The sequence below is a fragment of the Hemicordylus capensis genome, chromosome 3 (assembly GCF_027244095.1).
Source record: "Hemicordylus capensis ecotype Gifberg chromosome 3, rHemCap1.1.pri, whole genome shotgun sequence".
Lineage (NCBI taxonomy): Eukaryota > Metazoa > Chordata > Lepidosauria > Squamata > Cordylidae > Hemicordylus > Hemicordylus capensis.
The window spans coordinates 16415875-16426932 of NC_069659.1; the positions used below are offsets into that span (position 1 = coordinate 16415875).

The 11058-nt window shown below is 46.7% G+C and overlaps 1 long non-coding RNA gene across 1 annotated transcript in view; it reads right to left on the reverse strand.

Moving 5' to 3' along the window:
* LOC128349265 (uncharacterized) overlaps window positions 1–10076 on the reverse strand; it is a 34042-nt gene extending 23966 nt beyond the window's left edge. The window contains exon 1 of the long non-coding RNA XR_008318679.1: window positions 10017–10076. This is a non-coding gene — a long non-coding RNA (uncharacterized LOC128349265). The remainder of the gene's footprint in view (window positions 1–10016) is intronic.
* Window positions 10077–11058: the final 982 nt, after the last annotated feature.

An 11058-nucleotide genomic window follows, 5' to 3' on the forward strand; every position in this document is an offset into this window, starting at 1 on the left:
GATTTCACTCCCAGGCATCTTCAGATAAGGCTGAGAAAAGACACACCACACACACACACAGGTGCACCTAGGTAATTTTGAAGCCTGGACCACTTGGGACAGACCAAAGAGCAGTTGGGGGCCCCCAGGGGCTGTGGAGGCCCTGGACTTCAGCCACACACACACACACAGTTTGAAATCCTAGAGAACTGTTGCCAATCTGTATGGATACAGAGGCGTAACTATAGGGGGGGCAGGGGGGGGCATGTGCCCCGGGCGCCATCTTTTCTGGTCACGTGGGGGGTGCCACCATGACCAAATTTTTTAATTTTTATTTTTATTTTTTGTTAATACAAATGTTTCCTGCTCAGTGCAGCAGTGCTGCAGCAGTCAAGGGAGTGTGTCGGTGCCCCCTTCCCCACGAGCGGTCCCTTCTGTGCTGCCTGCGCCCCCCCCATTGCTTTGCTGGCGCCTGGCGGCCAGTCAGTGGCCTGGCTTGGCGGCGGCGGCGGGCGCTTGTGAGGAAAAACCTAAGTATAATGTAGTATGGTGGGGGGCGGGGGGGGGGCGCCATTTCAGTACTTGCCCCGGGCGCCGTTTTCCCTAGTTACGCCTCTGTATGGATAACACTGGCCCAAATGGAACAATGTTCTGATTCAGTGACTGGCATTCTGCGCAGCTTCTCGTGTGGGTCTTATCACCATGTAAACACTGTTGCACAAGAGCGCTGTTGTACAAATGCATGAATTGTGCAATGGAGTTGCTTGATAGTACAGCCATTGGAAATAATAACCTTTGCACAACTGTGTTGATGCAATAGCACTCTTGCATAACAGTGTGCACCTTGCATTAAAATGCAGAAGGGATGCTGTGTCGGATGTCAGCCAGTATATGGCAGTTTCATAGACGTGTGCTTTTTTTAAAAAAAATCCCCCTTAATTAGATGCAATTGCATCTCTTAACGCATTCAAAAAAGCCACAGCTTTGGCAGGCATGCTGCAGGTGACATCTCAGATGAGAAAAGTGTAAGAACTGTGTTAACTTCAGCTGGATGGAGATCTTGATGCATTAGGAGAAGAGAAGTGTGCGATGCTAATCTGATAGATTTATGGCAAGTGGGCATAGTGTTGACAATATGCAATGAATCTCAAGGCTGCTACTAACCAGTAATGCGCAGACAGGGATGCTTCTGCATGGCTGATTGGTGTCTATTATACCATCTGGATTGGCCAGCTGGTTTTGAGTCATTATCTCAGACTATCTGGGAATAAAGAGAGCTCAATGCATTTTGAACAGCGTTTTGATTACATGTAATGAGATGGGTCAAGAGCACCCGGGATCTGTAGGCAAGGAACTGATGGCATCTGTGAAAGCTCAACCCTTTGAAGGCTATAATATATAGTCTTTGGAATAAATAGGAACAAGTGTGGGGGGAGATTAAAAGGACTCACAGTGGACTGCTACATCTGATAATATTGCTCATTAATCTTTGCATCCACACAGAATATTTGAACCAGCTCTTGGTGCTCAGAAGTCTTCAGTTGGCTGTAGCAGCTATAGATTGTGATGCTTGTCACAGTCAGGTGGAGAACTCCAATCCAGCCCCCTAAGCAGTGTGGTGTTTTGGGTTAACCCATTCCTTGATCCAGGCCAGCTTTTGAATTGAGCTTTAGTTACTTGTATTCCAGTCCTGGAGTAGAGGTGGGGCTAAAAAACAGCCAGCAGCAAGAGTACTGAAAAAGAAGTCCACACTTGCTTCTCTGTGCATAATGTCTATTTCATTAAATATTCCCGATTCCACTCCACTGAATACCACATCTCTTTTCCTTGGAATCTACAAGCTGTGCTGAAGTTCTCAGGTGTACCCCCTACCATTACACCCCCAAAGTTGGTGGATTGTTGCCTAGCAACAGTCCAATAGCTGTAGCCAATGTCCAATCAAATGATCATCAGCATGGTGTAGTGGTTAGAGTGCTGGACTAGGACCGGGGAGACTCGAGTTCAAATCCCCATTCAGCCATGATACTAGCTGGGTGACTCTGGGCCAGTCACTTCTCTCTCAGCCTAACCTACTTCACAGGGTTGTTGTGAGGAGAAACTCAATTATGCAGTACACCGCTCTGGGCTCCTTGGAGGAAGAGTGGGATATAAATGTAATAATAATAATAATAATAATAATGCTGAACCTTGGTCCATCTAGTTCAGTATTGTCTGCATAGATAGGGAGATTTCCAGGGTTTCAAGCAAGGGTTTCTCCCCGGCCTACCTGGAGGTGGTGGGGACTGAACCTGGGACCTTCTGCATGCAATGTATGTGTTCAGCCAATGAGCTACAGACCATCCTCAACAAACAAAATGAAAAGACAAGGAGCTTCTTCAAAGGAAGAAGCCAGGTTCCCCGCACACTAGTCCGATGGCTGTAGGCCATCTCCAGACTCACAGGCAAAGTGCTTCTAAATACCAGGAGAGCAACAGCAGAAGAGAGGGCATGCCTTCACCTCTTGCCTGTGGGCTTCTCAGAGGCATCTGGTGGGCCATTGTGGGAAACAGGATGTTTGAATAGATGGGCCTTGAGCCTGATCCAGCTTGGCTGTTCTTATGTTCTTACTAGAATGGTGCTTGACCACTGAATTATCGTCCATTCCCAAGACTAATGCAGTGATCTACCATACCTAACACAAACATCCAGCCATGCTTTGTGGTTCACCAAGAAGGCTTGATAAATCTGTTTTTGCTGTCTGTGTGAGACTGCAAGCACCTACATTTGTGCACGCCTGTCTGATCCCTAGGGAGATTGAGTCACAGGCTCTCAGCCGTCATCCCTGACTGCCAGAGCCAAAGGAAATCCCCACCAAGTCCTTTTGGGATGACTGATGGGTGACTTTATCCCCACAGTCTAGAGGCAAGACTGGTGAAGGGGTGAGGTGTGCCTAAACAGACTGTTGTCCTGACTTGGTCAAGAACATAAGAGAACATCTTTCTCTAAATCCCATTGTGATCTCTTTTATAGTAGAACTAGCCGACCCCGCACAGAGCATCTGTGCGCTCTTTGGGGCCGGCAGTTACCTCTCCCCCCACCTTCTGCCCCAGTCTCCACTTCCAGGCCCAGTCGCCTCTCCTCCCCACCGCCACTTCTCCCCCCAACCACTTTCTCCCCCCCCCCCAGGCCTTGCCTCTGCACCTGGGCCTGCCGCTGCCTCTGGGGCCAGGCCTGCTGCTGCCGTGGCGACCAATCCTCCTGGGTGCGCCTCAGCCAATCAGGCCCATCCGCTGCCCAGCCAATCAGCTGGACTCTGGGACGCACATTCCAAGGCACACGCAGGAGAATTATATATATAGATGGAACCAATTCCATTGAATAAAAATATATTTCTGGTTATGTAGCACGATGTGAAAGTTTAGTCTGTGGGGTTCTATTTGTGAGCTCCATTTCCATGTCAATTGCTGAGCCATGAGCAGCAGTCTCTAGGAGGCATGAATCTGGGGTGCTACTGAGCCAATCAGAGAGATGCCAGAGGGTCTGTTGAAGAGCCAATCTGAGGCAAGGAGGTTAAGCCAGGAATACGCTGGAGGTCAAACTGAGTAGTAGTCAGGAGCCCGGAGGTTGGGTAGAAGCCAAAGGTCAAACTGAGTAGCAGTCAAGAACATGAGCCAGGAGTCAAGAACAAGCCAAGGATCACACCAAGCAGACTGTCAAGAGAAGGACCAGCACAAGAGGCAAGGCCAGGAAGACTAGCACAAGAGGCAAGGCCATTGGTCTTTCCTGCTACTGGGAAAGACCAGTGGGTGGTGGTGGTGATGATGATAAACAAACTTTATTTGTTAGCTGCCCCATTACAAATTGTTCTCTGGATGGCTCACAACAACATAATAAAAACATCCAATTAAAACTCATAACACAAAACAAACCAATTACAATAGAAAATAGAAAATACAATATAAAATATTTTAAACCTCTTTTTAAAATCAACATTAAAAAGCCTGAGTTAACAAAAAGGTCTTCACTTGGTGTCTAAAAGAACAAAATGATAATGGCGGGAGAGCCTCACTGGGGAGACTATTCCATAGATGGGGTGCCATCACTAAAAAGGCCCTCTCCCTAGTAGCCACCTGCCTCAGCTCATTTGGAAGGGGCACTCGGAGCAGGGCCTCCGAAGAATATCTTAAGGTCCAAGTCGGGGACAAGGCTCTCTCTTATGTAACCTGGTACCCAGCTTTGATCCCATAGTGTAGGGCTAATGCCCAGGGCTCTAGAAACCTAGGAGTCTGCTGCAATGTAACAGTCTGCCAAAAGGGGCAGTAACACACAGGGCCTCAGGGCAGGAAGAGCATGACGCCAAGATGCAGGTCATCGAAAGGAGGAGAATGCTTGTTTGGACATGTCAAGGATCACACCAGTAATTCCATTCTCCTAGTAGAGGCCCTTTACATGTTGCGCCCACAGTGTTGAAAGCTTGGGGCATGATTTGTTCCACTGTGCAATGTATGATGATCTATGGGAGAACGATTTGAATGCCTTGTTGATACATATTCAGAACGAAAGTGATCAGTTGAAGCTGAAACTCTTATTTGTGATTTAAGCAATACGTGGGAGTAGAGAATGTTCAGTAGCAGCACAGTCTAGAAGGGGGGGGGATGGAAACAAATACCTTGGACTATCAATGATCTTACTCTTGAGGTTTTTGTTACCATATTTCCCTTTTAGAAATGTTTGGTTTGATTTGATTATGTTTTCATGCTGCTTTTAACAAAATGTTTTGTATGATCCATTCATTATGCTAATGACATTGTTATGACACGCTGGGTCAAACAATAAAGTGTTGACGGATTGCGGGGGAAAGCTGTTGTCATTTGACTGGAAGGCAACATTTTTCAATCTTCTGCCTCTGCCCATCCATTCAGTTCTACTGAATGTGTGTTTGTGACAAGAGTAATTTGAAATGTGTCTATGAGGCATATTAATCCCCACTTACACACCCAAGCAGTGTTACTATCAATTCTTATAGGAAAGAGAATTACTTCAGTGGGCAAGAAACATCACTGGCACTTATGCCTTGTAACTCCAGAGAGTTGTAGATGATATTGCCCTTGCTTGTCTTGAATGAATTATGCCACCTTCTTTTGACTTATGGTTACCTGGGATTTATTTATTTATTTTATTTATTGTTGCATTTATATACCGCCTTTTGTTAAAAGACAACCCCAAGGATGGTGTCAGGGCTCTCAGTTGGTCAGTTACTGACTGGGGCCCAGTGCCTATAAGAAGGCCTAGCTGGCCAGGCCAACTTGTAAACATCCTCAGCACCAATGACAGTGACGAATGGGAAGAGAGATGGTCTTGTGGTCACAAGCATGAATTGTTCCTTTTGCTAAGCAGGGTCTGCCCTGGTTTGCATTTAAATGGGAGACATGAGCACTGTAAGATATTCCCCTTAGGTGATGGGGCCACTCTGGGAAGAGCAGCTGCCTGATTGCATGCAGAAGGTTCCACGTTCCCTCCCTGGCAATCTCCAGATAGGGCTGGCATTTGCTGCTGGTGGTCTGTGTAAGACAAGTTACCTGTAGATGGACCAGTGGTCTGATTTGGTATGAGGCAGCTTTCTATGTTCCTGTCCCCAGAGGCTCTGCACCACTGGGCAGATGCTCCCATTGGAGCTGATTGGGGAGGGTGGGAAAACGAGAAGCTGTTGCACATGGGCAAGCTGGCTGGGGCGGGCGGTGTGCTGCTGCTAAAGCCTGGCGAGGAGGAGAGGAGAAATGAGCATTCACCTCTATGGCTGCTGGCTGGCCACTCATTTATGTCTATGACTGTAATGTAACTGTAGGAGGAGGGGAGGGAAATAGGGTGAAAAGCTCCCTTCCTTGGCCCTGCCTGCCTCCAAATGAGGCTCCAGTGCTAGCCCTGCCCATCCGACTGCTAGAAAAAAGGGACGGGAGGCGCAGAGCAGCTCAACAGGAGCAGAAGCCTGCAACCCAGCAGGGAAAGAACTCCATGGAGCTCATGCTGGCTGCTGCTGCCTACCTTCCACTCCAGACACCAAAATGTGGGGCAAAGAGTGTCCCGGGACAACCACTTCTCCCCACCCCAAATGTGGGACATCCCGCGTAATGTACCATCTAGACTAGAACACTGTACTATCTAGACATGGTTGTTGATCAAAACTTGAAAACATGAGCCATCTCTGTTAAAGACTTAGAACAACAGTCAGGAGTTATGTGAGGATTCCAAGTGTCATTTTCTGTCTCATCTCATGCTTTTAAAAAACAAGAAAAAACAACAACATGACTTTGTCCTAGAGCAGGGATTCTCAACGTGTGGGTCCCCAGATGTAATTGGACTTCAACTCCCATAATTCCCAACCAAAGGCCACTGGGGCCGGGGATTATGGGAATTGAAGTCCAGTAACATCTGGGGACCCACACGTTGAGAAACCCTGTCCTAGAGGATCACCTGCCCAGATAGCCACTAGCAAAATAGGGGAAGAAGAAGGTGGTGGGGGAAGCCTATAAACCAGTGAATGATTCCTGCTAGCCTTTGTGTTGTGATGACTGTTGACTCATGATGGGTATATGTGCATTCACCACACTAGTGCTTACTTTGACACCAGGAGGGAGGAGGATACTTTAGTTTGCAACACTAGACAGAGGAATATGCAACAGGAGCAGACAGCCAAGTTCTGCCAGGGCCAAAACCAGCCCCTGCAAGACTGAGAAATCATTGTAATAGGCCCCTTCCTGTCACAAGCAGTGTGCTGTTCTTTTATTATTGACTCTAACTCAGATATTCCAGTCATGGATGGAAAATTCAGGGTCAATTTACAAGCAACACATTTTCTACATGGAAGTTTCTTCTGTGCAGGTGTTGTGCAGGAACCCATGTGTAGTGATAAATACATATGTATCTATTCCGCCAGGGGCATAGCAAGGTTGGAATGGGCCCAGAGACAAGATTTTAAAATGGACTCCTAGCCCCTCAAAGTCCAGGGCCTCCACACACCCCAGGCACCAAAGGATTTAAGCCTGATATTTCAAAATAAGTATGCTGCCTGGAAATACATTTCACTGAATACACACACTCACATTTCACAATATATAGTGATACACATTGAGTACTATATATTTGTGCTACTTTTAATGCCTAGAACACACTAGAAACACTAAACTGAAAGCGTGGTGGCCGACCAGCTCCAGGCAGTCTTGGAGGAAACTGATTATCTAGATCCATTTCAAACTGGCTTTAGGGCTGGCTATGGGTTTGAGACAGCCTTGGTCGGCCTGATGGATGACCTTTACTGGGGAATCGACAGTGTGACTCTGCTGGTTCTTCTGGATCTCTCGGCAGCATTCAATACCATCGACCATGGTATCCTTCTGGATCACCTGGGGGAGCTGGGGATAGGGGGCACTGCTTTGCAGTGGTTCCACTCCTATCTCTCGGGTAGATTCCAGATGGTGGAGCTTGGTGACAGTTGCTCTTCAAAATGGGAGCTGTTATATGGAGTCCCTCAGGGCTCCATTCTGTCATCAATGCTTTTTAACATCTACATGAAACCGCTGGGTGAGGTCATCAGGAGATTTGGTGCTGAGTGCTATCAGTATGCTGATGACACCCAAATCTACTTCTCATTTTCATCTTCAGGAAATGGCATTCATTCTCTAAATGCCTGCCTACAGGCAGTAATGGGCTGGATGAGGGAGAACAAATTGAAGCTGAATCCAAGCAAGACAGAGGTGCTCATTGTGGGGGCTCAGAAACTGAGGGATGAGTTAGATCTCCCTGTGCTGGATAGGGTTACACTCCCCCAGAAGGAGCAGGTGCGCAGCTTGGGAGTACTCCTGGACCCAGGGCTCACCGTGGTATCTCAGGTGGAGGCCATGGCCAGGAGTGCTTTCTATCAGCTTTGGCTGATTCGACAGCTGTGTCCATTCCTCGGAGAGGATGACCTCAAAACAGTGGTGCATTAGCTGGTAACCTCCCGGCTTGACTACTGCAATGCGCTCTACGTGGGGCTGCCTTTGTACGTAGTCCGGAAATTTCAGCTAGTTCAGAATGCGGCAGCCAGATTGGTCTCTGGGGCAACCCGGAGAGACCATATTATGCCTGTTTTGAAACAGCTACACTGGCTGCTGACATGTTTCTGGGCAAAGTACAAAGTGCTGGTTATTACCTTTAAAGCCCTGAACGGCTTAGGTCCGAGTTATCTAAGAGAGTGCCTTCTTTTACATGATCCCCACCGCACGTTAAGGTCATCTGAGGAGGTCCGTCTCCAGTTGCCACCAGTTCGTCTGGTGGCGACGCAAAGGCGGGCCTTCTCTGTATCTCTTCCTGAGCTATGGAATGCACTCCTGGCAGCAATTCATAATTTGAGATCATTGCTGTCCTTCAAGAGAGCCCTTAAAATGTACTTATTTGGCATCGCCTTCCAGAGTTTTAAATGATTAATTGTTTTAAACTGTTTTAAACTGTTGCCCTGATTTTCAGGGCTTTTAGTTGTTTTATTGGTTTTATTGTGTTTTAATTGTTTGATTTTAATTGTTAATTTGTTTTAATTGTTTTTATCATGTTGTGAACCGCCCTGAGCCATTTTGGAAGGGCGGTATATAAATCTAATAAATAAATAAATAAATAAATATTATTAAAATAGCCCCCTCGCTGCAGAATAGCAAAGGATACTTTCAACCATGCAGTGTGAACCTATGTATGTTTCCTCAGAATTCTGAACAAATTCAGTAAAGTTTTATTCTTCACACACATCTCCTCTGGAATGGAGGTGTTGCATTCACATGTTGGCCAGATTTACCCTAAAGTCCCTGCAAATTATTGGGGAGCAGTTAACATGCAATTCAGGTTTTTCACAGCTCGTTAAGAGTGTAGCCTGATTTATATCCAGAGTAAAAAAATAAATAAAAATCCACTATTATGCATTGGTTCCTTGGGACAACTTCAGTTTCGCAGTAAAGCTTTCCAGTAAACTTGCAGTAAAGCCTGCTGTGTGTAAAAGTCCCAGGTAAGTGTGAGGAGAATTGCAGCCTCAGGTAGCCTATCTGACCACATTTAACTGGAAGTACATTTCACTGAAACCTAAAGGACTTACGGGCAAGAAAAGCATGTCTGCTTAAACTGTCTGAGATCCTTCCCTGGTAAGTGCATGTAGGATTGCACATGCACAGGGATGTAAACCAAACCAAACTAATTTGTGCTCCCAGCATATTTTGCTTCCTATAGGAGACCAGTAAGTCCCACTGAAGCAAGAAAGATAGGTGCAGAGAAATAGAGAAAAGAGCAGGAATTAGTACCATTCCTCAGGAGAAAAGGGGGAGGGGAAGAGAATGAGGAATCTACCTCTTCTTGGTAAAATTTTAAGATAGATGAGACATGCTGGGACTCAAGGAGCTCCTGAAGCTATGCCCCAGTCTGTCCTAAAAGTCATTCTCCCTGCTCCCCAATGTGGAAGTAGGGCTGGTTGTGGTCTCCCACTCTACTGAGATAAAAACCACTCTGCAGGTGCTCAGAAGCAGGGTCATCCCTAGCGGGGTGCGGGGCTGGGGGGCAAATCAGCATGTGCAGGGCCTCCTTAACATTTCATATCATTACAGAATCAGACTGCCTGATGACATACAGTGTAAATAGTGTGAGTGAGGTTTTTGGACATGTCCAACCAGCTTGGACATATAATGCATTTCTAAAGAAATAAAAATAAAATGCACAACACGTGCTTCACAGTTCTCACTCAGACCTTCTGGGTTGCAGAACAACTTGAACATAAGTGCATTTATAAATGAATGAATGAATGAATGAATGAATGAATAAATAAATAAAATATTGTTTGTTCCAGAAGTTTTTGTAATTTTCTGCCATGAAACAAGCCACTTATAGGCCTTTTTAGACAGTTTTTTTTAAAAAGGCATCAAATTTTCCAATCTGTTTAAAGTTAAATATCAGACTTCTCAGTCTCCCCCCACCCAATCAAAGCCCTATAGCAAGCAGATCCCTATATGTCGGGGGGGGGGGACCACAAAAAGGAATTCACATCATACCTCCATTAAGCAGGCAAAGGCCGGTCTGTGCTGGGCAGAGAGAACTGTGGTGGGTAAGAGCAGCCAGCACTAGAGTTCAGGCTTCAGGAAGGCCTACAGGGAGGCCTCTCTGGAAGCCCCGCCCACCCACCGATCAGCTGAGAGGCGGGGAGAGAAGGAGCTGTGTCAAAGTTTGCAGGCTGCTCCGACTGTAGGCTGGAGGGCAAGGCAAGCAGGAGGGCAAGTGGCTGAGAGGCCTTCGGGCTGGGCAGGTGGGCAATGGGGTGGCAGGCACTGGCGTAGCACCCTCCCCCTCAGTTGCGCCTAGGGCAAGTGCCCTGACTGCCCCCTCCAGTTATGCCCATGACATAGACAAATTCTTGGTGGACAGTTCTATCAATGACTACCGGTCTTGATGACTATGCATCATCTCCAGGCTCAGAGGCAGGATGCCTTTAAATACCAGTTGCAGGGAAGCCACAACAGAAGTGGGGTCATGTCTTCATCTCTTGCCTGTGGACTTCCCAGAGGCATCCAGTGGGCCATTGTGGGAAACAGGATGCTGGACTAGATAGGCCTTGGGCCTGGTTCTGCAGGGCCGTTCTTCTGTTCTTAAGAAGGAGCCAAAATCTAGAATCGCCTTTTGATTTTCATTGAGCATGACAGTGGGATCAAATGTTTATCCAGTTCCCCAGGCAAGCATTATGTTGAGTGGAAACAGCATCCTATTGTCCTCATGTGCTGAAAAGAAGATAAAAACCTAGTGGTAGCTTCATAACAATGATGCAAAGCACTCCTTAAAGTGCTTCAGAATCTGCCCCAGCAGGGCCATCTAAAAGCTGACTAAAAGAGATGACGACATAAGCACCATTTAGCTTTGCCAAGTGGCTTGTTCAAGTAAATGGGAAAGTCTATGTCCTGATGCTAGAATGTAAGATTCTGTTGCAATCTCTCCTTCCCATTGAATATTGCAAGGCTCAGGCAAAACTGGAGGTTTTCTGAAGGCATCAGCCTGCTTACCAGATTAATAGGGCCAATCACCAATGGCAACATCGACATACCA